Below are 25332 nucleotides of genomic sequence, written 5' to 3'. Positions count from 1 at the left end.
TGGCTTTTTTTAATGCCTTTTTTTTTTTTTTTTTTTTGCTTTTTAGGGCTGCACTCACAACATATGCAAGATCTCAGGCTAGGAGCTGAATCAGAGCTGCAGCTGCTGGCCTATGACACAGCCACAACAAGGCAGGATCTGAGCCATGTCTGTAAACTATACTACAGCTTAGGGAATGCCAGATCCTTGACCCACTGAGGGAGGCCAGGGATTGAACCAATATCCTCATGGATGCTAGTCAGGTTCATTTTCACTGCTCCACAACTGGAACTCCAATAATGGCTTTTTAGAAAGAAAGATTTTCTCCCAGCTTATTCAATTCAAACATTCTACTTCATTAATTTCTATAGCTCAACTCAATCTAAGAGCCTTAAAAATAAGTGGGGGGAAAAGCAATTTCAAAAGGTCACATACATCTGGAAAACTCATTAAGAAACATTTTTATATCTGAAGTCCTCCAGGAGATTATTTGAGCATTAGATCATATCTTTCCACTGTATTACACAGCAACAGATTTCCCACAAGTCTGGAAAGGTTTGGAGTCTACATAAAGCAAAACATGAACATATTTATCTTCAGGGAAAAAAAATTTAAGAACCATTTATAAATTTACAAAATTACATGCTATAGTTCATATCACAACCAGTTGTGATATGAACTGCACAACCAGGCAGAGAAGGCTTCCACTGCAGAAAGAAATTCTATTCTAATGAAGTGTTTGTCAAGAATATGATACTACAGTAGGATTTTAACAGTTGATTTCTACCAGTGCAGCAGAACCTGTGGAGGGTCATGAGGGAACATCAGTCCTAGTCAATTTCTTAGTGATTAGGGCAGCCTGGATGCCTTCTGTGAAAAATGCTGCAATACGTGTTTTTTGTAGGACAATATGTACAAAATGTAGGACAGATTCAAACTTCTTATGGCAAGTTGGCAAGTGGACCACAAACAATAGACTTAACTATCTTAAGCCATTGTTACTTTAGTTAACCAAAAGATTACCAAGTATGTGTAAAAATTTAATTCACCATAAGTAAGTTTTACAATGATGGCATCTATTTTACTGATCATAAATCTTTATTTTAAGTGATATAGAAAAAAAATAGGAAACAATTTTGTATTAAGAAAAGTAAGTAGAAAAATAAGAAGGCAAAGCTGGTATTAGTTCCAGGACTTTAACATGCCTCAAAACTCTAATTCTTAGCATAAGAAACCACTTAAATTTCATTGTTTAAAAGTTAAAACTCAGCAGTATCTCTTTTTAACTATTTATAAGTTATTACCAGTCCGTTTATCAGAGAGAAGACTAAAACTAAAAATGTGGAGATATAATCTTAAACTATTAATAAAATTATATTTTTATACTATATTCAAATTTGATAATAGAACTAACAGTATCTAAGTATTTCAACCTTTTATTAATATGGTAACTCATTTCTTCTTTATCTAAACAATGTATTTTAAACTGTGATATATCATGCATTAGTGGATCACTACCAGAGGTTTAGTTTTCAATAAAACAGAACAGGAAATATTGCTGTATACTGGTGTTTTGTGTTGCAAATATTATGTATATATCTACACATACACACATACATATGCATATGCATGAGATATCCACATAAAATGTATTTATAAGTCAGTTGTGATACTGACTTATAAAAATACTGACATACTTTCAAAATAGTGTTTGCTATTCTCTTCATTGTGTGTAGGAAAAATAGCTCAGAAATGAAAAGATTTTTAAAAGGTTACATAACTATTAAGTAGTAGAATCAAAGCCAAGGATTTCTTTCTCCTTCCTTTAAGCAAATATAGGTTTGAGGTGTTACATGCTTATCTTACAGTTGAATATTACCCACTGCAATGAAAGAAAAGCTGCTGTAAGTACTTGAAAATACAAACATTAGCTGCATAGCTCTGTAGTTGTTAAAAACAAAAGATTCCAATTAAAGTCTTATTTGCCTAATTCCTGAAGGAGACTCTTTAGACACATCCTAAAGGACTATGACAGCTCTAACTATGTTAAGAATAGTAGCAGAGGAGTTCCCATCATGGCTCATCGGTTAGGGAACTGACTAGCATTCATGAGGATGTGGGCTTGATCCTTGGCCTCGCTCAGTGGGTTAAGGATCCATCAGGGCCATGAGCTGTGGTATAGGTCGCAGACACAGCTCGGGTCCTGCGTTGCTGTGGCTGTGGTGTAGGCCAGCAGCTACAGCTCCAACTGGACCCCTAGCCTGGGAACTTCATATGCCGTGCGTGCAGCCCTGAAAAGACAAAAAGACCAAACAAACAAACAAACAAAAAAATAGTATTAAAGAAAACATCCATTTTCTGGTGTTAAATTCTTAACTGCCATCATTCTTTGTAGTATGTCTGTGTGATTAACAAGATTTGATCATAACCCAGAGTGAGCAGTTCTGTTTGTGACTCAGTGGGTTAAGAATCCAACTAGTATCCATGAGGATGCGGTTCGATCCCTGGCCTTGCTCAGTGGGTTAAGGATCCAGCATAGCCGCGAGCAATGGTGTAGGTCATAGATGCAGCTTGGATCTGGCATTGCTGTGGCTGTGGCCTAGGCTGGCAGCTGTAGCACCAATTCGACCCCTAGTCTGGGAACTTCCATATGCCACAGATGCGGCCCTAAAAATAGATAAATAAACAACCCAGAGTAAATAAGCAAACTTCCAAGCACCAACAGCAGACAGTTAAGTGTTCCAAGGAGAGAACAGAATACTGTGGAGATGGGAAATTGTACTGTCAAAGATATGTAAAACAAAATCAAAGATGTCAGAGCTGAAAGAAACCTTAGCAGCCACCAAATTTTACTCTTTAAAACAGACTAAAGATGCTTATAGCCAAGGTGCAATAATATGGACCAGATTCACTCTCATACTTGAAACAAAAACAATCAATTAAAAAAAATATATATATATGATTTTCAAAATACTGAACATTAGTTAATAAAGTACATTGACTCCTGAGGAAACAAGAAACAAATGACTGCACAGCTTACTGCCTTAGTTTCCAGGCCACAGCACAGCGAGGCCCCTCCTAAGCAGAGTCCAGCCAACCCCCTGAGATCATGAGGTGTAGCTACCAGTCTGAGGAGAACCAGGTAGCCAGGTTCGAAGGATTCAGCACCAGAGAATAATGCTGCACGGAAAAATAACTCCAGAGATCTGAAAAGAACACCCTCTGGATGTGCAGCAGAGCACTGATCAGTATAGGAATATGAAGAAACTAACTGAGGTTAAGGAAAGAAGCACACAAAAAATTAGAAGACACAGAACTCAGCATTCAAACAGGGCCAAGAATGGTGAATGTTCCCACCAGACTATAAAACCTCAAAATTCATGAGCATTGGATAGAGTACTCAAAAAGGTCTCACCTCAGTAGTGGGAAATAATTAGCTCTAGACTAAACATGGGTCTGATCCTGCCAACAAATCTTAATGGCAAGGCCTGAAAAGATCAGATTGTTTCCATGTAACTGCACGACAAGCCTCACAAATATTTATAGGAATACAAAAATATCCAGCACCCAGTAAAATTCAAAATGCTTGACAGCCAAACAAAAATAATCAGGCACAGAAAAAGAAAAATACAACCCACAGTGGAAAAAAAAAAAAATCAGTGACTGAAACTGACCTAGAAATGACACAGATGCTGAAATTCACAGAAAAGGACATTAAAACAGTTCTTATAACTGCATTTAAAGAGATGTTCATGCTAAAAAAAAAAAAAAAAAAAAAACTAAGAAGGGACTTGTATGACATAAAAGATCTAAATTGAACTATAGGAGATGAAAACTTCAATGTCTGGGTTGAAATATATACTTAATGGGATTAACAGCAGATTAGATATTTTAGAACAAAATAGTAATAAATTGAAGACAGAAATTATTCAAAAGGTAGAAGGAAAAAAGATTGAAAAACATAAATAGGGCAACCTGATAAGTTGTGCTACAACTTCAAGCAGCCTAATATATAAGTAACTAGAGTCTTATATGTATCTAATTAGAGTCTCCAAAGGAGGCTAGGGGAAATATTTAAAGAAATAAGGGTGAAAATTTTCCAAATCTGATGAAAACAATCAACAAAGAGATCCAAGCTCAATAGATACCAAATACAACAGCCACAAAGAAAACTAAAACAAGGCTCATGATAAATTGCTCAAATACGATGATAAACAGAAAACCTCAAAAGCAGCCAAAGGAGGAGCTCCCATCATGGCTCAGTGATAAAGACCCCAACTAGTATTCATGAGGATGCAGATTTGATCCCTAGCCTTGTTCAGTGAGTTAAGGATTCGGCTTTGCTGGTGTGAGCTGTGGTGGAGATCACAGGCATGGCTCAGATCCTGCGTTGCTGCAGCCATGGCATAGGCTAGCAGCTGCATCTCCTATTTGATCCCTACCCTTGGAACTTTCATATGCCACAGGTGTGGTTCTGAAAAGCACGCACACATGCACACGCACACATGCACAAAAGTGGCCCAGGGAAAATTACACATCATACACAAGAAAAAAAAAAAAGAGTGAAGCAATGTCTTTATAGAACTAAAAGGAAAAACAGTCTACCTAGAATTCTACACAGAAAAAGTATCTTTCAAGAATAAAGGCAAAATACTTCTTTTAGGCATTAAAAAGCTAAAAGAATTCATCACCATCAGACCTGCACTTATAATCCTTTAAGCAGAAGGAAAATGTTAGATGGAAATACAGATCTACACAAAGCAATGAAGAAACCAAAAATGTTAACTACATGAATAATTATAAGATTTCTGTTATTATTTTATAACTGAATGAAGTGGATAAAGTCCTAGAAAGACAAAAACTACTAAGGAGAAACAGTAAACATGAATAGACTAACAAGATGGAATTAATAATCAAAAAAATACCCACAAAGAGAAGCCCAGAACCAGATGGTTTTACCAGTGAATTCAACCAAGCATTAATAACAATTCTTCACAAACTCTTCAAAAAATAGAGTGAATACTTACCAATTCATTCAATAAGGCCAGTATTACTGATTCTAAAGCTAGATAAAGATATTAAAACTACAAATATTCCTTATAAATTTGGACACAAAAATCTTTAATAAAATATTTTCACACTAACTTGATCAACACCTAACACCATGACTAAATTTATCCCAAAAATACAAGGTGAGTCTTCCATCTGAAAATCAATTAACATAATATATCACATAAATAGAATAAAAGACAAAACCCATGACTGTTATCAACAGACATAGAAAAAGCATTTGACAAAATCCAGGACCACTTCCTGATAACATCACTCAACAAAATAAGATTAGAAGGAAATTTCCTCAACCTGATAAAGGGCATATACAAAAATCCCACAGCTAACTTATATTTAATGGTGAAAGACTGCATGCTTCCCAAAGATCAGTAATAAGACAAGGATGTCTGCTCTCATCATGTCTATTAAACATCATACTGGAAGATGTTCAGTACAATTAGGCAAGAAAACAAAATACAAGACATCTAAATTAAAAAAAAAAAGACTATCTCTATTTGCAGGTGATGTGATCTTGTATACAGAAAATGCTGAGAAATTCACTAAAAGTCTATTGTTAGTAATGTAGGAGCTCGGGTTGCAGGATACAAGATCAATAAATCAGAGATCCCTTGTGGTGCAGCAGGTTAAGGATCCAGCGATGTCACTGCAGTGGCTCGGCTCTGGTCACTGCTGTAACATGGGTTTGATCCCTGGCCAGGGGATCTTGCACATACACAAAAAAGATCAATACACAAAAAAATCAACTACATTTCTATAAAATAGTAATGAACAATGTGAAAACAAAATTAAGAAAACAATTTGATTTATACAGAAAAGAATAAAATGCTTAGGAATAATTTTACCAAAACAGTGCAACTTGTACAACTTTACAGAAATTGACAAGCTTATTCTAAAATTCATATGGAAAATTCAAGGAACCCTGAATAACCAAAACAGTATTGAGAAAGAAGGATAAAATTGGAGGACTCAACTTTCCCATTTCAAAACTTACTTCAAAGTTAACAGTAATCAAGATAGAATGGAATTAGCATAAGACTAGACAAATAGACCAATGGGATAGAATTTAAGGTCCAGAAATAAGGTCATATTAAGTCAACTGATTTTCAACAAGAGTAGCAAGGTAACTCAGTGGGAACTGTCTTTTCAGTAAATGGTGCTTGGATACCTGGATACTCACAAGCAAAACAATGAAACTGAATCTCTACCTCATCCTATATTGAAAGTTAACTCAAAATGGGTCAAAGATCTGAATGTAAGAGTTAAAACTATAAACTCTTAGAACAAAACAAAACAAAAGTGTAAATCTTTATGACCTTGGATTAGGCAATGGTTTCTTAAATATGACACAAATACCAAATAAATATAAATCTAACTTCATTAAATACTTTTGTGCTGCAAAGGATATCATCAAGAAAGTGAAAAGGATGGGGTAAAATATTTATAAATCATATATCTGATGGGGTTTGTAATTAGAATATATAAAGAACTCTTACAACCCATTATTAAAATGATAAATAACTCAGTGAGCAAAAGTTACGAATAGACCTTTCTCTGAAGATAAAGCCTATAAGCACATGAAAAGATGCTCAATGTTGTAAGCTAACAGAGAAATGCAAATCAAAACCACAGTGAGATACCACTTCATTGTACTAGAACATAATTCAAAATTAATCAGAGGGGGAATGTACATGATAGGGGGAAGGGGATTAAGAAGTACTAACTATTAGGTATAAAGTAAATAAGATATAAGGATTCTAAGGCACAGGACAGGGAATATAGCCAATATTTTATAATAACTTTAAATGGAAGATAGCCTATAAAAATATCAAATCACTATATCATACCTGAAACTAATATTGTAAGTCAACTATACTTCAATTAAAAAAAATCACAAAACGAATCATAATGCAATAATAAAACAAACTCAATGAAAAATTGGCAAAATATTTGAACACTTCAAATAAGCACACACAAAAAAATGCCTGGGGGTTCTCGTCGTGGCGCAGCAGAAACGAATCCGACTAGGAACCATGAGGTTGCGGGTTTGATCCCTAGCCTTGCTCAGTGGGTTAAGGATCCGGCATTGCCATGAGCTGTTGTGTAGATCTCAGACGCGGCTCAGATCTGGTGTTGCTGTGGCTCTGGTGTAGGCTGGAAGCAACAGCTCCAATTAGACCCCTAGCGTGGGAACCTCCATGTGCTTTCATACACTGCTGGTACGAATGTAAGATGGTTTCACAGGTTTTTAACAAGTTAAATATAAGCCTATCATTTGATCAAGCCATTCCATTCCTAGATATTTAACCGAGAGAAATGAACTCATATGTCCATACAAATACTTGTACATAAATGCTCACAGCAGCTTTGTATGTAACAGCCAAAGACTCAAAACAATTCAAATGTCCATCAACAAGTGAAGGGATAAACTAGTACAACCAGAAAATGGAATATTGTTCAGCAATAAAAAGGAATAAACTACTGATACATGCTTCAATATGGATAAATCTCAGTAACAGAAGCCCAATAGGAAAAGAGTACAATGAAAGAGTATGATTCCATTTATGGAAAATTCTAGAAAAGGTAAGGTTAATTTGTACTGACAACAGAGGAGTCAGTGGTTGCCTGGGATGAGGCAGAGGTGGGGAAGGTGGTATCTGGAAGGAATTATAAAAGTGCACAAAGAAACTTTGCAGAGTACTGGATAGGTCCATTATCTTGACTGTGGTGGTGATTTCAAGTATATGCATATGTTCAAATTATCGAATTTTATAGTTTAAATATGTATAATTTATTACAAGTCATTATACCTCAATCAAACTGTTTAAAAAATAAAACCAAACCAGAGTTCCCACTGTGGCTCAGTGGGTTAAGAACACAACAGTGTCTAGGAGGATGTGTGTTTGATCCCTCGCCTAGTTCAGTGGGTTAAAGATCTGACATTGCTGCAAGCTACGGTGTAGGTTGCAGATGAGGCTCGGATCCAGTGTTGCCATGGCTGTAGAGTAGGCCTGTAGCTGCAGCTCCAATTCAACTCTAGCCTGGGAATTTCCATATGCTGCAGGGATGGCCATTAAAATAAAAAATGTTTTTTTAACAAATTATTTAAAAAAATCATGATCCGTCGTGCGCATGTTAACGAATCCGACTAGGAACATGAGTGCTTCGATTGTTGCTCAGTGGTTAACGATTGCGTGAGTTGTGTAGTTGCAGAGCGGCTCGATCCTGCTTGCTTGGTCTGGTAGCTCCAATTAACCCTAGCTGGAACTCCATATGCTGCAGAAAAAAAAAAAACAACAACAACAAAAAAAAAAAAAAAAAAAAAAAAAAAAAAAAAAAAAAAATCAGATTTAATTCTAGTGGTATTGCTAAAGAGTCATTTGTGAGTAAACTCCACCTTGTTCATTAAGATAAACATGAAGATTGGTTGACAAGTTTTGATTTAAAAAACAAAACTAAGCACACCTCTTCCCCCTTCCCCACAAAAAGCAGAATTCAGACTACTCTGAAGGTCTTATTACAGCTTTTCTATTTGGTCTTGTGATGCTGAGTCACAAATGAGTCCTAAAGATAGTTCATTCTGGAGTTCCCGTCCGTGGTGCAGTGGTTAACGAATCCGACTAGAAACCATGAGGTTGCGGGTTCGGTCCCTGCCCTTGCTCAGCGGGTTAACGATCCGGCGTTGCCATGAGCTGTGGTGTAGGCTGCAGACATGGCTCGGATCCTGTGTTGCTGTGGCTCTGGCATAGGCCGGTGGCTGCGGCTCCGATTGGACCCCTAGCCTGGGAACCTCCATATGCCGCAGGAGCGGCCCAAGAAATAACAAAAAGACAAAAAAAAAAACAAAAAACAACAACAAAAAAATATAGTTCATTCTACAGCATTGATCCCTACATAATATGACCTTTAAGCAGTTTCTACTCAATATTTTGATTCTGTAATTTTATGGAACTACTAATACACATATCATACATCATTTATTTCCAGGATACTTACACTGCCAAACACATGTTAGTGTGTCAAATTAACTTCTGCAATAAGAGTAGCTTACTGCCTTTTATAAAATACAAAGCAATCCATTTGAATCTGTATCTACCTATTTTCAAAGTTCTAGTCTGTATAATCCTCCTAAATTTTCTGTACAGAAAATTTCTTATCAAAGTTTCTAAAATCTAAATTTATGGAGTTCCCATTGTGGCTCAGGGGGTTAACAACTTGACATAGTGTGCAGCTGTAAAAAGGAGAAAAAAATCTAAATTTATAATTTTGAGTTCATTTTGTAAACAACAAAGTCACAAAAATTATTTGGAAAAAAAACCTGTCAGTAAACTAAACGAAAACATTATGAAGTACAAACACATGTGAGGGAGGGAATTAGAACTTTTTATTTCTTGAGTATCTGATGAGTATTATAATAGTACATGTATTCTTTAACATGTCACTGAATAAATGCTTTGCAAATATTTAGAAATACTGATCACCACAAGGCAGTAATACTCATGTATGTAGAAACCCTAACCACCAATGTGATGGTATCAGGAGAGAGGGCCTTTGAGAGGAAATAAGTTCATGGCAGTGCAGCCCTCATGAATGGATTAGAAAGAGACCCCAGGGGACTAAGTAGCCCTCTTTCTGCCATGTGAAGATACAATAATTTGGCAGTCTACAACCAGGAAGAGGGTCCTCACCCCACCATGATCTCAGACTTGAGACATATATTTGTTATTTATAAGCTACTCAGTCTATGGTACTTTGTTATAATTGCCCAAAATAAGACAGGGTCTGTGTTATGTGTCAAGAACAAGTAACACCAGATAGATCATTTTGACAAGTGTTTCTGGGGAAAACTAAACTTACAATAAGTGGATTTCAGCAAGACAAATGGCAGTAATACCTATATCATTACAGGTGAGGTAGAAAAATGTGCCAAAGGCAGCCTGTGGCACAGTAAAAACAACTCAGAGTCAAGTGTAACAACTACTTAACAGTTATATAATCTTGAGCATGATACTTAACCTTTCTGGGCCTGTCTCTAAAAAGAAGCCATTTGCCTGGATGGCCAAAGTTCCTTCTAAGATGTTACAATTCCTTTATGAAAGATAAACTAAAAATACATACATACACACACTCTTATATTTTGGAGGACAAATTTGATTTAGCTTAACTATTTTTTTTTTTTTTTTTTTTGCTATTTCTTGGGCCGCTCTCGCAGCATATGGAGGTTCCCAGGTTAGGGGTCTAATCGGAGCTGTAGCCACTGGCCTACGCCAGAGCCACAGCAACGCGGAATCCGAGCCGTGTCTGCAACCTACACCACAGCTCATGGCAACTCCGGAGCTGAGCAAGGGCAGGGACCGAACCCGCAACCTCATGGTTCCTAGTCGGATTCGTTAACCACTGCGCCACGACGGGAACTCCGACAAATTTGATTTAAATGCACTGCCCTTTAATGCAACAATTTGCAACTCCACTTTTAAGTTTCTCAACTATAGAAATTTTCATACTAGTATATAAAGTCACATGAATAGTCTACTAGCATTATATGCAACAGTGAAATAAAAACAGATAACAGATGAGAAAACTGATGCTTACAGAGATTAAGGAACTTGTCTATATTGATGAGTTAGAAAGTGGCAGAGCAGCTACACAGATTCAGGCCATCTGGCTCCCAACACTATTACACAGATAGAAAATGAGAAATATTTTTAATTTGTTAACACCACTGCACAGATATTAGCTATGTCAACACATCTGGATTTACCTCATCTGTTAAGTGTGGACAGTTACAGAACCTACCTTGGAGTATTACTATAACAATTAACCAAGTAAAACATGACAAGCATTAAGTATTCAATGAAGTGTTAGATATTATTTCCCATTAAGCAAACTTTTGTTTTGTTGTTGTTGTTGTTAACATTAAACCTACCAATCGTTTCCTGCATGACTTCTTGATTTTGACTTCCCTACCAGAAATAATACTAATGATAAAATTTATTTCCTGGAGTTCCCGTCGTGGCGCAGCGGTTAACGAATCCGACCAGGAACCATGAGGTTGTGGGTTCGATCCCTGGCCTTGCTCAGTGGGTTAAGGATCCGGCATTGCCGTGAGCTGTGGTGTAGTCACAGACACGGCTCAGATCCTGCATTGCTGTGGCTGTGGCATAGGCCAACAACTACAGCTCTGATTAGACCCCTAGCCTGGGAACCTCCATATGCTGCAGGAAAAGGCCCTAGAAAAGGCAAAACGACCAAAAAAAAAAAAAAATTTATTTCTTCAAATCGTCAATTCTTAACACTTATTAAACAACCTATGCTCCTGTCACTAATTTGAAATGCCACTTTTGTCATAAGCAAAATTCCTATATGTATAGAAGTCTATTTCTGGCCTCTAAATCAGAGGTTAGCAATCATTTTAGGCAAAGGGTCAAGTAGTAAATATCACAACCAGTCAACTCTGCCTTATAACACAAAAGCAGCCAGAGAAAATGGGTAAATGAATGATGCAGGTGAGTTCCAATGGAAAGTGAAATTTGAACTTCGTGTAATTTTCATGTCATAAAGTATTATTCTTTTGTTTTTTTCTCAAGCAATTAAAAAAAAGCCACTCTTGGCAGAGTTGTCATCGTGGCACAGAGGAAATGAATCCGACTAGGAACCATGAGGTTGCAGGATTGATCTCTGGCCTCGATCAGTGGGTTAAGGATCCAGCATTGCCGTGAGCTATGTGGTGTAGGTTGCAGATGTGGCTCAGATCTGTCATTGCTGTGGCTGTGGTGTAGGTCAGCAACAGTATCTCCGATTAGACCCCTAGCCTGGGAACCTCCATATGCTGTGGGTGAGGCCCTATAAAGCAAAAAAAAAAATAAAATAAAAACCACTCTTGGATCTCAGATCATACTAAAACAGGTGGTCAACCAGATCTGGCAACCCATGGTTTAAACCCTTACAATTTTTACATTCCTAAAAAAAATTTTCTGTATTTATAAAATTCCACAAAATAAATACATTAGATAAAAAGGTTAAACATGATATAAGGGCATATAGTAAAACCTTTCCCTTCTCTCCCAGAAGCCCAGTTTTTGTGCATCATTCTAAATATACTGCAACTATTAAACATCTCAACATGAATAGCCTTATATGTATACACATGACTTTCCACATGTTAATTCATCTATACTATAAAACCCCGGAAATGGAAATGCTGGGATAAATTTCCTTAAAGCATTCATTCCAACATGTAATTAGTATCTATAGCTTCCCTTTACTCAGGATAAGCCTTCCAACATGGCTTTATCTTTTTCCCACCTTCCCAATCAATTTTAAAATCAGGAGTTCCCAGGTGGGTTCATGGCCTAGCCATTAAGGATTTGATGTTGTCACTGCTGTGGCTTGGGTTCAATCTCTAGAACTTCCACATGCCACAGGCGTGGCCAAAAATAAAATAAAATCTTGCAGCACTATTCACAATAGCCAGGACATGGAAACAACCCAAATGTCCATCGACAGATGATTGGATTCGGAAGAGGTGGTATATGTACACAATGGAATACTACTCAGCCATAAAAAAGAATGACATAATGCCATTTGCAGCAACATGGATGGAACTAGAGAATCTTATACTGAGTGAAATGAGCCAGAAAGACAAAGACAAATACCATATGATATCACTTATAACTGGAATCTAATATCCAGCACAAATGAACATCTCCAAAGAAAAGAAAATCATGGACTTGGAGAAGAGACTTGTGGCTGCCTGATGGGAGGGGGAGGGAGTGGGAGGGATCAGGAGCTTGGGCTTATCAGACACAACTTAGAATAGATTTACAAGGAGATCCTGCTGAATAGCATTGAGAACTTTGTCTAAATACTCATGTTCCAACAGAAGAAAGGGTGGGGGAAAAAATGTAATTGTAATGTATACATGTAAGGATAACCTGACCCCTTGCTGTACAGTGGGAAAATTAAAAAAATTATAAAAAAAAATAAATAAAATAACAGATTCAAAATAAATAAATAAATAAAATAAAATAAAATCACATTAAGTATTTGTTCCAGATTACAGACTTTACAAATATACCTACCCTGGTTTATGACTCCTTCTGTTGCATTCCATTAAATTTCTTAACTATAGTTATCAATGCCTTGGAGTAAAAAAATAAGTTCCACTGTTTTCTTTGATTACTGTTTCTTTATTTCCACATCTGTTTTTCTTGGATTAATTTTCCGTTTGATGTAGTACATCCTGAGGTATTCCTAGTGGGTCTGGGTGAAAATGACTTTATTTTACCCCTACTCTGAATAACAGTTTGGGCAGGATAAGATTCTGAGTTCAGAATATGTCCAATGAGCACTTTTAAAACACTGCTCCATGGTCATCTAACTTTCCACATCCCAGATTAGAACCTAATCCGGTGTCCAAGACTGCATGGATACTATTGCCCTCATGACCTGTCGTCTCTGTGGTTATTTCTCCTCTTCTAACTTCTATTCCCTCTTGGAACTCTGATTAGATGTACATTGGCTCTGTTGAATCTATTTTCCATGCCATGGTTATTTTTTCCTACTTTCTATGTTTTAACATTCAAGAACTGATTACTTAGTTTCAGGGCAGCCTGTATATGTTCAATAGGCATAACAACCTCCCAAATCTGAGCGTACTATTATTTATCTTAAAGTTTCCTTCTTTTTCTTACGTGAACTCAATTGCTTCAAGGCCAGTCCTTATATTTGTCTAGTCTTATATGCTGCTTTCCTACAAGTGTTCAGTGATTTCTGTTGTCTGTTCCCACAATAAATGTACCTGTATATCAGTACAAGTGGAAATCACTGTGATCCTGTAATAAATTCAATTTTGTATTTATATCTAGAACTTGTGCAGTATGCTAACAATAACGTAAGGTTTTTGACATGCAATCCCATGATACTTCAATCCATTTTTAGTCATATCCTTTCCATGTTTCATTTCCCCTAACAACCACTAACTTGAGTAACACAGTTCTTACCTAAGTGTTATGCGAGCTTCAGGGACAGAACATAACTGGCTCTAACAGACTTGACTAACAGACAGTTAAACAAATATGAGAAGTCTGGGAAAAGTCTTCTGGTAGAAGACTTTCATAAATATGCAATCTAAGGAATAAACAACAGTAATATGGTAATAAGTCTTGAAATCATAATAGGTAGGCTTTTTACCAATCTTTAATGTTACAGAAGTTAAAATAACAAATTGTATCTTTTAAAAGACTCCGTGATAAAAGTTAAAATAACAAATTGTATCTTTTAAAAGACTCCGTGATAATTAAAATGTAATTTTCCATCAACTTATGATTTAGCCATGCCACAGCTGACAAAAAGGCAGATGTTCACCAAGCCATTTACAAGAATGTTCACAGCATTATTGAAAGTAATATACGATAATAACATATAAAAGTTGGAAACATAAATATCGACCAATATCTCTTCTATGAGAAGAGCCATATATCATACAATGGATTACCACACAGCAATAAAAAAAGAATTACTGACATATGAAACATTATGGGTGAATCTCATAAGCAATATGCTGAGGATACTGTATGATTCCATTAATATCAAGCTCCAATAAATAAAACCAATAGGAATCACATGACATGGGTATAATTAATTTGGAAGAAGCAGGGGGAAACTCCTGGGATGACAGATATAATTTGATCTAGCTGGTGGCTGCCCAAGTTAATACATACATAAAAATTCACTGAGCTGTACAATTAAGACTTATGCACTTGATGACTTCATATATATTTTATACCTCAATCAAAAAGTTAAGGAAAAAAATGTAACTTCCAAACTGCTGGAACTAAATATTTATGTCAAAATTATCTGTGCCATAAATACTAGACATCAAAAGAGTCTCACTGTGGTACGTGAGTTAAGAATCAGACTGCTGGGAGTTCCCATTGTGGCTCAGGGGTAACAAAGCCACCGGGTATCCATGGGTTCAATCCCTGGCCTTGCTTGGTGGGTTAAGGATCTGGTGTTGCCATGAGCTGTGTGGTGTAGGCTGCACGCACGGCTCAGATCTGGTGTTGGTGTGGCTGTGGAATAGGCTGGCAGCTGTAGCTCCAATTTGACCCCTAGCCTGGGAACTTCCATATGCTGGGGGTTCAGCCCTAAAAGACACACACACACACAAAAAATGAGACTGCGGTGGCTTAGGTCACTGTGGAGGCACATGTTCAATCCCTGGCCCTGGCCAGGGAAGTTCCATATGCCTCTGGTGCACCCTAAGAAAAAAAAAAAAAAAGGAAATCTGATATCCTTTTTACATTACTTAAGGCATAATGACAATTTTAAACAAATGGTATCAGAATAATAATACAAAATCAATGTTAACATGCTCAGTCATAAAGTACTTGGATTCCTAATTCCATGTTCCAAGTCCTTTTTTTTTTTTTGCTTTTTAGGGCCACACCTGCAGCGTATTTAAGTTCCCAGGTTAGGGGGTGAATCAGCGCTACAGCTGCCAGCCTACACCACAGCCACAGCAACGTGGGATCTGAGCCTCGCCTGCGACCTACCCCACAGCCCAAGGCAACACCGGATCCCCAATCCACTGAGCGAGGCCAGGGATTCATGTCCTCTTGGATACTAGTCGGGTTTGTTACTGCTGAGCTACATCGGGAACTCTTCAAAGTACTATTTTAATGCATTAATTCTACCAAAAATCAAGGCCCAGCTACTGAGAACCTTCATCAATAGTTAAATGTCCAGACATCCGCACATAAACCTAAGGGGTAGACTGAAGGATAAAAACTTAAAGATTTATAATCAAATTTTCATTCTGCCAATAACATCATCATAAACAAAAGCTTCACTACTGCGTTTACAGATTATTCCTCAGCAAGCTGCTCAGGAATAGTGTAATTTTCAAGATGAAGTCTGAAAATGCAAGAAGCTTCCCGACCCGTGGTCTCCACGGCCCCAACTAATTCCTATATAAAGGCGCATCTTTTAAAGGAGCCTAGTGTCTGGCAGAAATAGAGAGGCTGCCGCCAGAAATGACTATTCTAACGCAATAAAGAGGTAACAGCTGACTACAAAGTTTATCCACTGAGGGGAGCAGAGACGGTGGTTGAGTTGGTTAAAAAAAAAAAAAAAAAGTAAAAATAAAACACGCAAACCAACGGTGTTCTGGCAGCACCGTTCTTAAGAGACAACTCAAACCGCACCGAAAACCCGCCGCTGCTCCTGACACCGGAGCAGATTCCGGAGAGCTTGTCTGCAAGGCGACCCCATGGGGACATGGCCCCCAGGGTAGCTCGTCCGTGAGGTGACCCGACTGGGACGGGGACCCAGAGTCCGCGGCCCCAGCGCCTGCACGGGCCGGCGGAGCCGTGACAGCCGCGGGCGGGTGAGGCCAAGAGGGCCAGGTACTCACCGCGTTCACCCGTCAGCACACGGCGGCCACCGTCCGGCCGCCAACTCCCCAGCCGCTGGCACACCTAGGCGGCGCCTGGCACACTGCAGCCGCCACCACCTCACCGCCCACCCTTCGGGCGCGCCGCCGCGCCGCCAGCCTCTACTTCCGGCGCGCGTGAGGAAATGAGGCTGCCGCCCGGCGATGCCCGCCCCTCCCCTCCTATGCCCGCCCAGCCCGGACAGCCCTGCCCACACCACCCCCAGCCCCTCCCACTCCCCCTCCCGAGTCCAGGGCTAGGCGAAAGGAAGGCTCTCTAATCGGCATCCAGTACTGATTAATCCGATATGTTACAAATATGTCTGTGTCCGTGCGCGCTCGTGTAGTTCAAAAAACAATTTGTGGCGGCTAGGAGGGTGCAGGAGGCAGGAAACCGCTCTTGCCCGAACAAGCGTCTGCAGGGAGTGGAGTACCAGCCCGGCCTGAAGGCTAGCTTTGCCGGAGGGACTCCGCGGAAGATGGCAACGCTTTCCTGCTCTGGAGCCCTGTCCTGGAAGCTCGAGGGAGCACTGAGCTAAGGACATACAGGTCTCCAGAGATGTCCGAACATCCTCAGGAATGCTGGGCTGCGCATGAGGCCCAAGCCGGGAAGCCCCGGGCTGCCAGTCACTCCATTTTTTTGGACCTGAATTTCCTTATATATGAAAGGAGGGGGTGAGGTAAACTTACCGGAAAATGGCTTCAAGGTCTCACAAGGCACAACTTTATCGGGTCGAGAAAAGAGAAAAGCCCTCCTTGGCATCCCCTCCATTCAGCTGCTTATTTCAGGGACATCCCCAAGGCACTCTGTCTAAGCTGAGTAGGTGAGGGGCTACCCCGCAGCGCCAGCCCCTGCCCATGTCTGCGTAGGACATGGCCGTGCTAAGAGGAGCTCTGCCTCCCATCTGGGCTCTGCTTTCCTTAATGGGTGACCTTGGCAGGCTATGCGGACTTAGCCTCGGTTTCCACAGCTGTGTTATGGGGACAATACCAATAGCCTATTCTTCCTAATATTGTTCTGAGGATTAAATGAAATTTTGTATTTGAAATGTTTGGCACTGTACCTGGCAGGTGGCAGGCAGTCAGAGCTCGTTGCCATTATTAATGCATTAGTTAGAGTAGAAGTCTGGGACGACTGGGGGGCACATCCTGCAGGAGGGGCAACGTTCCAGGGGGATATGTTCCTAATCACCACTGTCTTCACTGGATGATGATTTTGGAGATGTCTTTAACTCGGATGCTCTCCTTGGATATGTCCTGTGGGAAATTCCATGGGTAGAAAAGTCTGGACAGCCTATGTTTTTTGTTTGTTTGTTTGTTTGTTTTTGCTTTTTAGGGCTGTACCCACAGCATATGGAAGTTCCCAGGCTAGGGGTCGAATCAGAGCTGTAGCTGCCAGCCTACGCCACAGCCACAGCAATGCCAGATCTGAGCCACATCTGCGACCTTCACCACAGCTCATGGCAATGCTGGATCCTTAACCCACTGAGCAAGGTCAGGGATCAAACCCGCAACCTCATGGTTCCTAGTCAGATTCGTTTCTGCTGCGTCACAAGGGGAACTCCCTGGACAGCCTACTTCTTAAAAAAAAGAAAAAGTTTTTTTTTAATTGAAGTATAGTTGATTTACAATGTTGTGCCAATTTCTGCTCTACAGCAGGGTGATCTAGTCATACATATACATATATTCTTTTTCTTATATCATCTCCCATCATGTTCTATTCCAAGAGATTGGATATAGTTCCCTGTGCTATACAGTAGGATCCCATTGCTTATTGATTCTAAATGTAATAGTCTGCATCTGCTAACCCGAAACTCCCAGTCCATTCCCACTTCCCCTTAGCAACCACAAGTCTGTTTTCCACATTTGTGAAGCACAAATGAACCTATCTGCAAAACAGGACAGACTACTTCTAAGCCAGTCTTGCTGAATCTCCAGTCTCTACCTAATTTAAAGATCTCACTTTTCTCTCAAGTTATTTCTGAGCAAATGAAAACATTTGTAGTTCTAATGCCTCTTCCTCCCAACCTAGCCCGAGTAAAGAATGAACCAGTCGTAGAGTCCATGGGTCTGTAAGCTCCTACAAATAAGGACCATGTCTTTTTCATCTCACAGTACTTTGCACATAGTAAGTGTTGAGTAAAACAAATTGAATTAAGAGAACATGCAGTGATCCCTCCCCCCGTCCAGAACCTCTGCCACTTGACTGGCTCCTTGAGCAGATGGCATGACTGATTACATTTTCCATCTGTTATAATTAAGCTTTTGGTCTGGTTGGCTAGTTAAGTTCTAGTGCAAGTCTCCTGACATCCTATGGAGTAGGTTATGGTCTTCAGCTGACAAGAGAGAAAATGGAAACTTGGGAGAGGAAACTCAGAGAGGCTCTCCTAGGGCAGGACCTGGCATGAAATCACAGTGTAGGGTTAGGATTAGTGTCATGTCTTTAAAACTATTCTTTGAATTCTCCATTAGAATTGTTTTTAAAATAACTGAGGTTCTGCCATCAATGGATTTAAATTGTAAGTGTATTATTATCTTAACTGCCAAACCAAATGCTAAATGTATGTAATTTGAATTTGGAGATAAGATAATGCATAATTTAAATTCAATGGCAGATAATGGGTGATGTACCAGGGCTTATAAAATAAGTAGTTCCCTTGGGGAAAACACTAAAGTACTACTGTGGTGTGATTAATATCAGAAAAATGTATTTCAAAAAAAACACTAAAATTTCCCACCAATCTCTAATCTGAGACTTTTTTTTTAACTATAAAGCTTTCCCATTCCCCTAGCCTTCCTTTGAGTCTCTGCCAAAAGCAAGTGATGGGTCTGACTCCGTAGCTATCACACGCTGAATAAATAGCCTTTGCCTGTTTCATTTGAGCAATCTTCATTTGTTTGCAGTTTTCCTGGTGGCCCCCACCAAGATATAGCCTGCACCACAGTCTGCTTGTTGTCTCAGACTGCATGCAGGCTGCATCAGGTGTGGTACCCACAGAGCCCTCCTTGTGCCTTGCAGTTCTTGATTTATCCAGTCCCCAAGGATGTGAGAAGTTGGCAATGGGTCCTAACCTCTGCTCTCTTTGCGTTGAATTCCTTGGCTTTTTATCTCAGTTTGGTACTCAGGTTTTGTCATTGATTCCCATTTTCTGGGCATCTTTGATAGAATCAGTTCACTCTTTTGTATCATTTTCACTGTCTTTGGTGTTACTGTTTTGAGTTGTGCTGTCTAAAAATGCTGTTTGTCATCAGGAGAGTCAGAGCATAGAATACTGTCATAGGTCCTAGAACGGTGCTGTTCAAGCCAGCCTCACTAACCTGTGAGTGGGGTTCTTACCAGACAGGCAATAACTAGGACAGAATTTATTGCAGTTGCTAATGAAACTGGATGGGGTTCTCCCATCTTGATTTTATGTCCTGAGAGACATGGAATGCACAAGCATTACATTCCACCCACTGCTGTCAGCTCACCTTGTGTTGCCTAGGTCTAAATTGTCTCCTGCAGGAAAACCCCTGCTTCTTATATGTGCTCTCTTTGCAATTGCAATCCCAATTTATTTCATTTTTTGGCCACACTAGCAGCATGAAGTTCCTGGGCTCAAACCCACGCCACAGCAGTGACCCAAACCACAGCAGTGACAGTGCCAGATTCTTAACCACTAGGCCACCAGGGAACTCCTGCAATCTCAATTTTGGGTCTGTCTCTCCAAATGGCATAACTTCATTGAGGATGGTTTGGGTGTTCAGTGGCCACTCTGAGGAACAGTCACTTTGGACAAGTTTGTTCATTTAAGAGATGCCTTAGAAAAGAAAGAGAATAAGCTTTCTCAGGTCTAATGGCATGATTTGAATCATATTCAGAAGTCACCAAACAGAATTCTGAGTCCAAAACTGTCTCCCTGAAAGATTCTTTGCCCAAAGCTGATGAGAAAAATTTTTTTTCTTTTTTGCTTTTTAGGGTCACTCCTGCAGCATATGGAAGTTCCCGGGCCAGGGACTGAATCCCAGCCACAGCTGTGACAAAGGCGGATCCTTTAACCCAATGCACTGGGCTGGGGATCAAACCCATACCTCCTCCTCCACCTGAGCTGCTGCAGTCAGATTCTTAACCCACTGTGCCACAGCAGAAAACATCCTAACAAGAAATTTGACAGACTTAAGCAACAACAAACTAGACTCATTTTTCTAGAAACAGCTTTTCCTCCTGCCATCCTATGTGGCGCTCTCCCTTCTCCCCGCATCGTTTTTTGGTTGCTTTTTAGTTTTGTTTTTAAGGCCATGCCTGTGGCACATGGAAGTTCCCAGGCTAGGGCCCAATTGGTGCCACAGCTGCCGGCCGATGCCACAGCCACCGCAACACCAGAACCCAAGGGCATCTGTCACCTACACTGAATTGCAAGAACACCTGATCCTTAACTTACTGAGCGAGGTCAGGGATCGAACCTGCATCCTCATGGATATTAGGTTCTTAACCTGCTGAGCCACAACAGGAACTCCCTTCCCCATCCTTCTGATCTCTCTACCACAGCTCCGTCCACTCCTCCTTCTTGCCCTTGTCCAGACCACTTACCACTCCCTAACAACACTTCTAAGGCTCTCAAATTCTACTTGTCTCTGAAGATCCATTCCTCTCATGCATCAGGCATGTAGGCAACTGAAGAATCTAAACTTTGGATCCATGCTGAATTAAAAGCTATAATTAAATACTTTCTCAAACCCAGACAAGATCAGCAACTATTCATAGCATAATTTAGAATACTTCGGGGTGCAGGTGACCCAAGTTGACTTGACCTTTATCAACTCGTACACATGTTGCGCAGCACCTTATGTGCTAAATTCTGACTGGATTCACCTGGAAAAGGAGCTTATCGGATTCGTCTTTCCACAATAAACCTGAGAGTCCACAAAACAGCTCAAAATGTAGTGAAGTCTCCTAAAAGCCATACCTAAAACAACTCCAAGGAAAACAAATTGAACCACAATTCAATCATGCAAACAGAGAAAAGATGCATCTACAGAAAATCTTTGGGAGAGGAAAGAAAATACATTGTAACAACATTTGGGAATTTTAAAATTGCCCTATCACCATTCATTTCGTTAATGTGGTTACACCTGAAATTGGAGCCATCTCAAAACCAGAAATTAAGATGAGAAATAGCTCTTGACCCGAACAACAATCCCTAGCAGATATTTTTGAAAGGATTTTAGAACAAAGACAAAACAGGGCCCCAAATAAACTTGTGGCCCTGCAGACCAAAATGATTCGGTGGCTAATTTCCCAATCAACCCCCTACTGACAAGGACGCTTGCAGCTATCGGAGACAGAAAAGACACCGAAAAAAGACTGCCCCATCTTATGAGAGAAAAATCAAGACAGAAAAAAAATCCCTCAATTCAGATTAAGGAGGGTGCTCTGAGAAAGGAAATGAAATGCACCCAGTACAAATACAGATGATGTGTTAGTTTGCCAGGGCTGCTGTCACAAATTACCACAAACCAGGTGGCATACAACTACAGAAATTTACTCTCTCCCAGTTCTGGAAGCTGGAAGTCCCAAATCAAGGTGCCAGCAGGGACATGCTCCCACCTATGGTTCTAGGGGAAGCTCCTTCCTTGCCTCTTCTAGCTTCTTGTAGTTGCCAGCAATCCTTTGCTTGTGGATGCATCACTGTGGCCTCGGCCTTCATCCTCACGTGTTCCTCTTCCTGTGTCTTCTTTATTTCCAAATCACCCTCCAGTCACTGAGTTAGGGCTTCCTCTAACCCAGGAATACCTCATCTTAATTTGATTGCATCTACAAAGACCCTGCTTTCAAATAAGATCAAATTTAGAAGTTCTGAAGGTCATGGCATATTTTGTGAGGGACTTCCTCATCCTCATGGCAACCTCATCCATTTTAGGTAGCTACAGGTGCTGCTTTTCCTATACTAAACCTTGCCATCTTTGCTCCAACTTTACCCAGGGGTAAACAAACATATGACATGGGATGGGAAGCATCTGAAAATATCCACAGACTTCCTCTATATCCTAGCTCTTAATTCCAAGCCTTGAGCCCTTGATTGCAAACATTCCTTCCTGTTCTGTACAAATTTAATAGAGACTTTGCAATATTAAATATACACCAGGGTATTTGGGACTATTTGTGAAATTCCAGAGGACTCATCTATTCATAAACAAGTTGATTCTGTCCTGGTTATACCTTTTCCTTCTCCATTATATTTGATACATAATCCAAATAAGTATTTGACACTGAACTTGACACTCCATGGGCTAAAATTTCCACTGATATGGGAAAAATAATTGGAGCAGAACCTTTTTTTTTTTTTCTTTTTATGGCCGCACCTATAGCATATGGAAGTTCCCCGGCTAGGGGTCAAATCAGAGCTGCAGCTGCAGGCCTACACCTCAGCTACAGCAATGCCAGATCCAAGCTGAATCTGCAACCTAGGCCACAGCTTGTAGCAACCTTGGATCCTTAACCCTCTGAGTGAGGCCAGGGGTCAAACCTGCATCTTCACAGAGGCAATGTTGGTTACTTAACCCACTGAACCACAGTAGGAACTCCAGAACAGAACCTGTTAAAGCTCATATAGATCCTACCAAGCCACTACCTAAACCTCCCCAATATCCCTTGAAGTCAGAAGCAGAGAAAGGGGGAATGCCCATTGTGCCTCTTACGCCACGGCCACAGTAACGACAGAGCCATGTCGCATCTGTGAACTACGCTGAAGCTTGAGGCAACACCAGATCCTTAACCACTAAGCGAGGCCAGGGATTGAACTGATATCCTCACAGATTCTAGTTGGGTTCTTAAGCCCCCCGAGCCACAATAGGAACCCCAATGCTTTAGATCTTAAGCTGACTGCTGAATCTACGATCCATCCAAATCTACTGAACAGACGCTAGGTAATTCTAAAATTTGAATTCGGTAACTTTCATTGGATGATAAGTCAAATATTTACCACCTGCAGGAGACCAACAGAGCCCTAAATATGTAATGCAGCTGACACAGACCCTAGTTCCCGCCTTCGGGCATGAACAACTTCTTTCCTAGATCGCCACATGTCCCTACCAGCTATTCCATCTTCTGTGGTCAGGATGCCTGGTGCTGTTTGCTTCCGACCAATATCTAATGCACATAAGGATTAATGTTCCAAGACTTGTCTGGACATAGAGAACCTAAATATATAAATTACCAAGGCTGAAAATGCCGAGTTTCAAAACAAAGCCACCCTTGATTATTTAGCACTCCACCTGGGGGAATTACTGACTCACCGTTCTCGTGAACAATTGCAGCAGTGTTCCTATTGGTAGGAAACTTGCCTATAGGACTATAAGAAACTTATCACCAACTCTGGCCAATTTCCTCAGGAATATCACCTGTTCCCAAGATGGAACACACACACGTCAGTCCCATCTGGTTGGCACAAGGAGTGATGGACATGTGCATTGCTCTAGATTTCTTGTTGGTGAGGCATGACCTGTGCCATTCCTAATACCATCCTTGGATCACTGAAACAGGGAAGCTGGGACAGACTATAAAATGCCTTAAGGCAAAGCTGCTTTTCTATATTTGATCCTCATGGCTTATATGGGATTTGTTCTTGGCTTGGGCAGGGGTTCTTGGTTCAAAACATCTTGCAGGGATTACAACTGTTATTTTTGTCATAGTATTCATGATGCTGGTCCACTGCATTCTGTCTCAGATGCTTCTTCACAGCTGCTTTTTCATAAGAGGATCACCATGATGACACAACAACAGAAGGTCAAGAACACCTCACAATACAGTTAACCATGGAGATGGCTGAACAATCAACCTCTAAGCTGTGAAGATCTGGATTTCTAAATTTCCCTGAATTCATCAATCTTCAACCAAGAAAATGACCAAAAGGGGGACTGAGACCCACATATGCAAACAGACAACGGCCAGACCACATATAACTAAAGAACTCTGACCCGCAACCACTGCAGTCACAGCCCAGAATGGTCAGGATTTGGTCAAAGACTGCTAGATTCCCTACTTTTTCAGCCCCAATTTCCATCTCATAAGATGCCCTGATTCTAGTTTGCCTGCCTCCAGCCTCCTCATGCCAATAGCTTCCAATCACAGCATACCTAAAACCTCCCTCTTTTTTTTTTCCTGTAAGCTTTCCCACCACTTTACCTGCTTTGAGTCTCTGCCAAAAGCAAGTGATGGTGGCCTCTTCCTTTGTACAGCAAGTTCAGAATAAAAAACCCCTGCTCATCCTCATTTGGGTGGTTTTCATTTACTTCTACAAAACTAAAGATTATAGATAATTTGACCTAATTTTAAAAATATCATTTTCTGCCACAACGCAGCTTTTAACTTCTTTCAATGACTATCTTGTGAGAAATCAGAATCCTTCCCTTTTCTCTGTCATTCCTGCCCTTAAAAAATCACTTCTTGGAGTTCCCTTGTAGCACAGTGGGTTAAATATCCAGTGTTGTCACTGCATCAGATTGGGCTGCTGTCATGGTGCAGGTTCAATCGCTGGCCCAGGAATTTCCACATGCCATAGGCGAGGCCAAAAACAAACAAACAAAAAACCCACAAAACAACAACAACAAAAAAAAACTTCTGGGAGTTCCCATTGTGGCTCAGCAGTAACAAACCTGACTAGTATCTATGAGGATTTGGGTTCGATCCCTGGCCTCAATCAGTGGGTTAAGGATCTGGCATTGCTGTGAGCTGTGGTGTAAGTCACAGATGTGACTCGGATCCCATGTTGCTATGGCTTTGGTGTGGCTGGCAGCTGCAGCTCTGTTTTGATCCCCAGCCTGGGAACTTCCAGATGCCATGGGTGTGGCCCTAAAAAGACAAAAACAAAAAC

The 25332-nt window shown here is 40.2% G+C and overlaps 1 protein-coding gene across 8 annotated transcripts in view; it reads right to left on the bottom strand.

Annotated features, from left to right (window-relative positions):
* The window catches only part of CSGALNACT2 (chondroitin sulfate N-acetylgalactosaminyltransferase 2), a 43275-nt gene extending 26649 nt beyond the window's left edge, over nt 1–16626 (bottom strand). For 4 of the 8 annotated variants that reach the window (XM_021072399.1, XM_021072404.1, XM_021072402.1 and 1 more), the window contains exon 1: nt 16463–16625. The gene's annotated coding sequence lies outside the window, so the exon portion shown is untranslated. Of the gene's footprint in view, nt 1–10638; nt 11100–16462 lie in introns of those variants that run through there. The other 4 variants (XM_001926417.6, XM_021072401.1, XM_021072398.1 and 1 more) reach the window with 3 other exon arrangements.

Source organism: Sus scrofa, chromosome 14 (genome assembly GCF_000003025.6).
Source record: "Sus scrofa isolate TJ Tabasco breed Duroc chromosome 14, Sscrofa11.1, whole genome shotgun sequence".
NCBI classification, from domain to species: Eukaryota; Metazoa; Chordata; class Mammalia; order Artiodactyla; family Suidae; genus Sus; species Sus scrofa.
The sequence above is the reverse complement of the archived record's forward strand: the minus strand, read 5'-3'. Positions and strand labels throughout refer to the sequence as shown.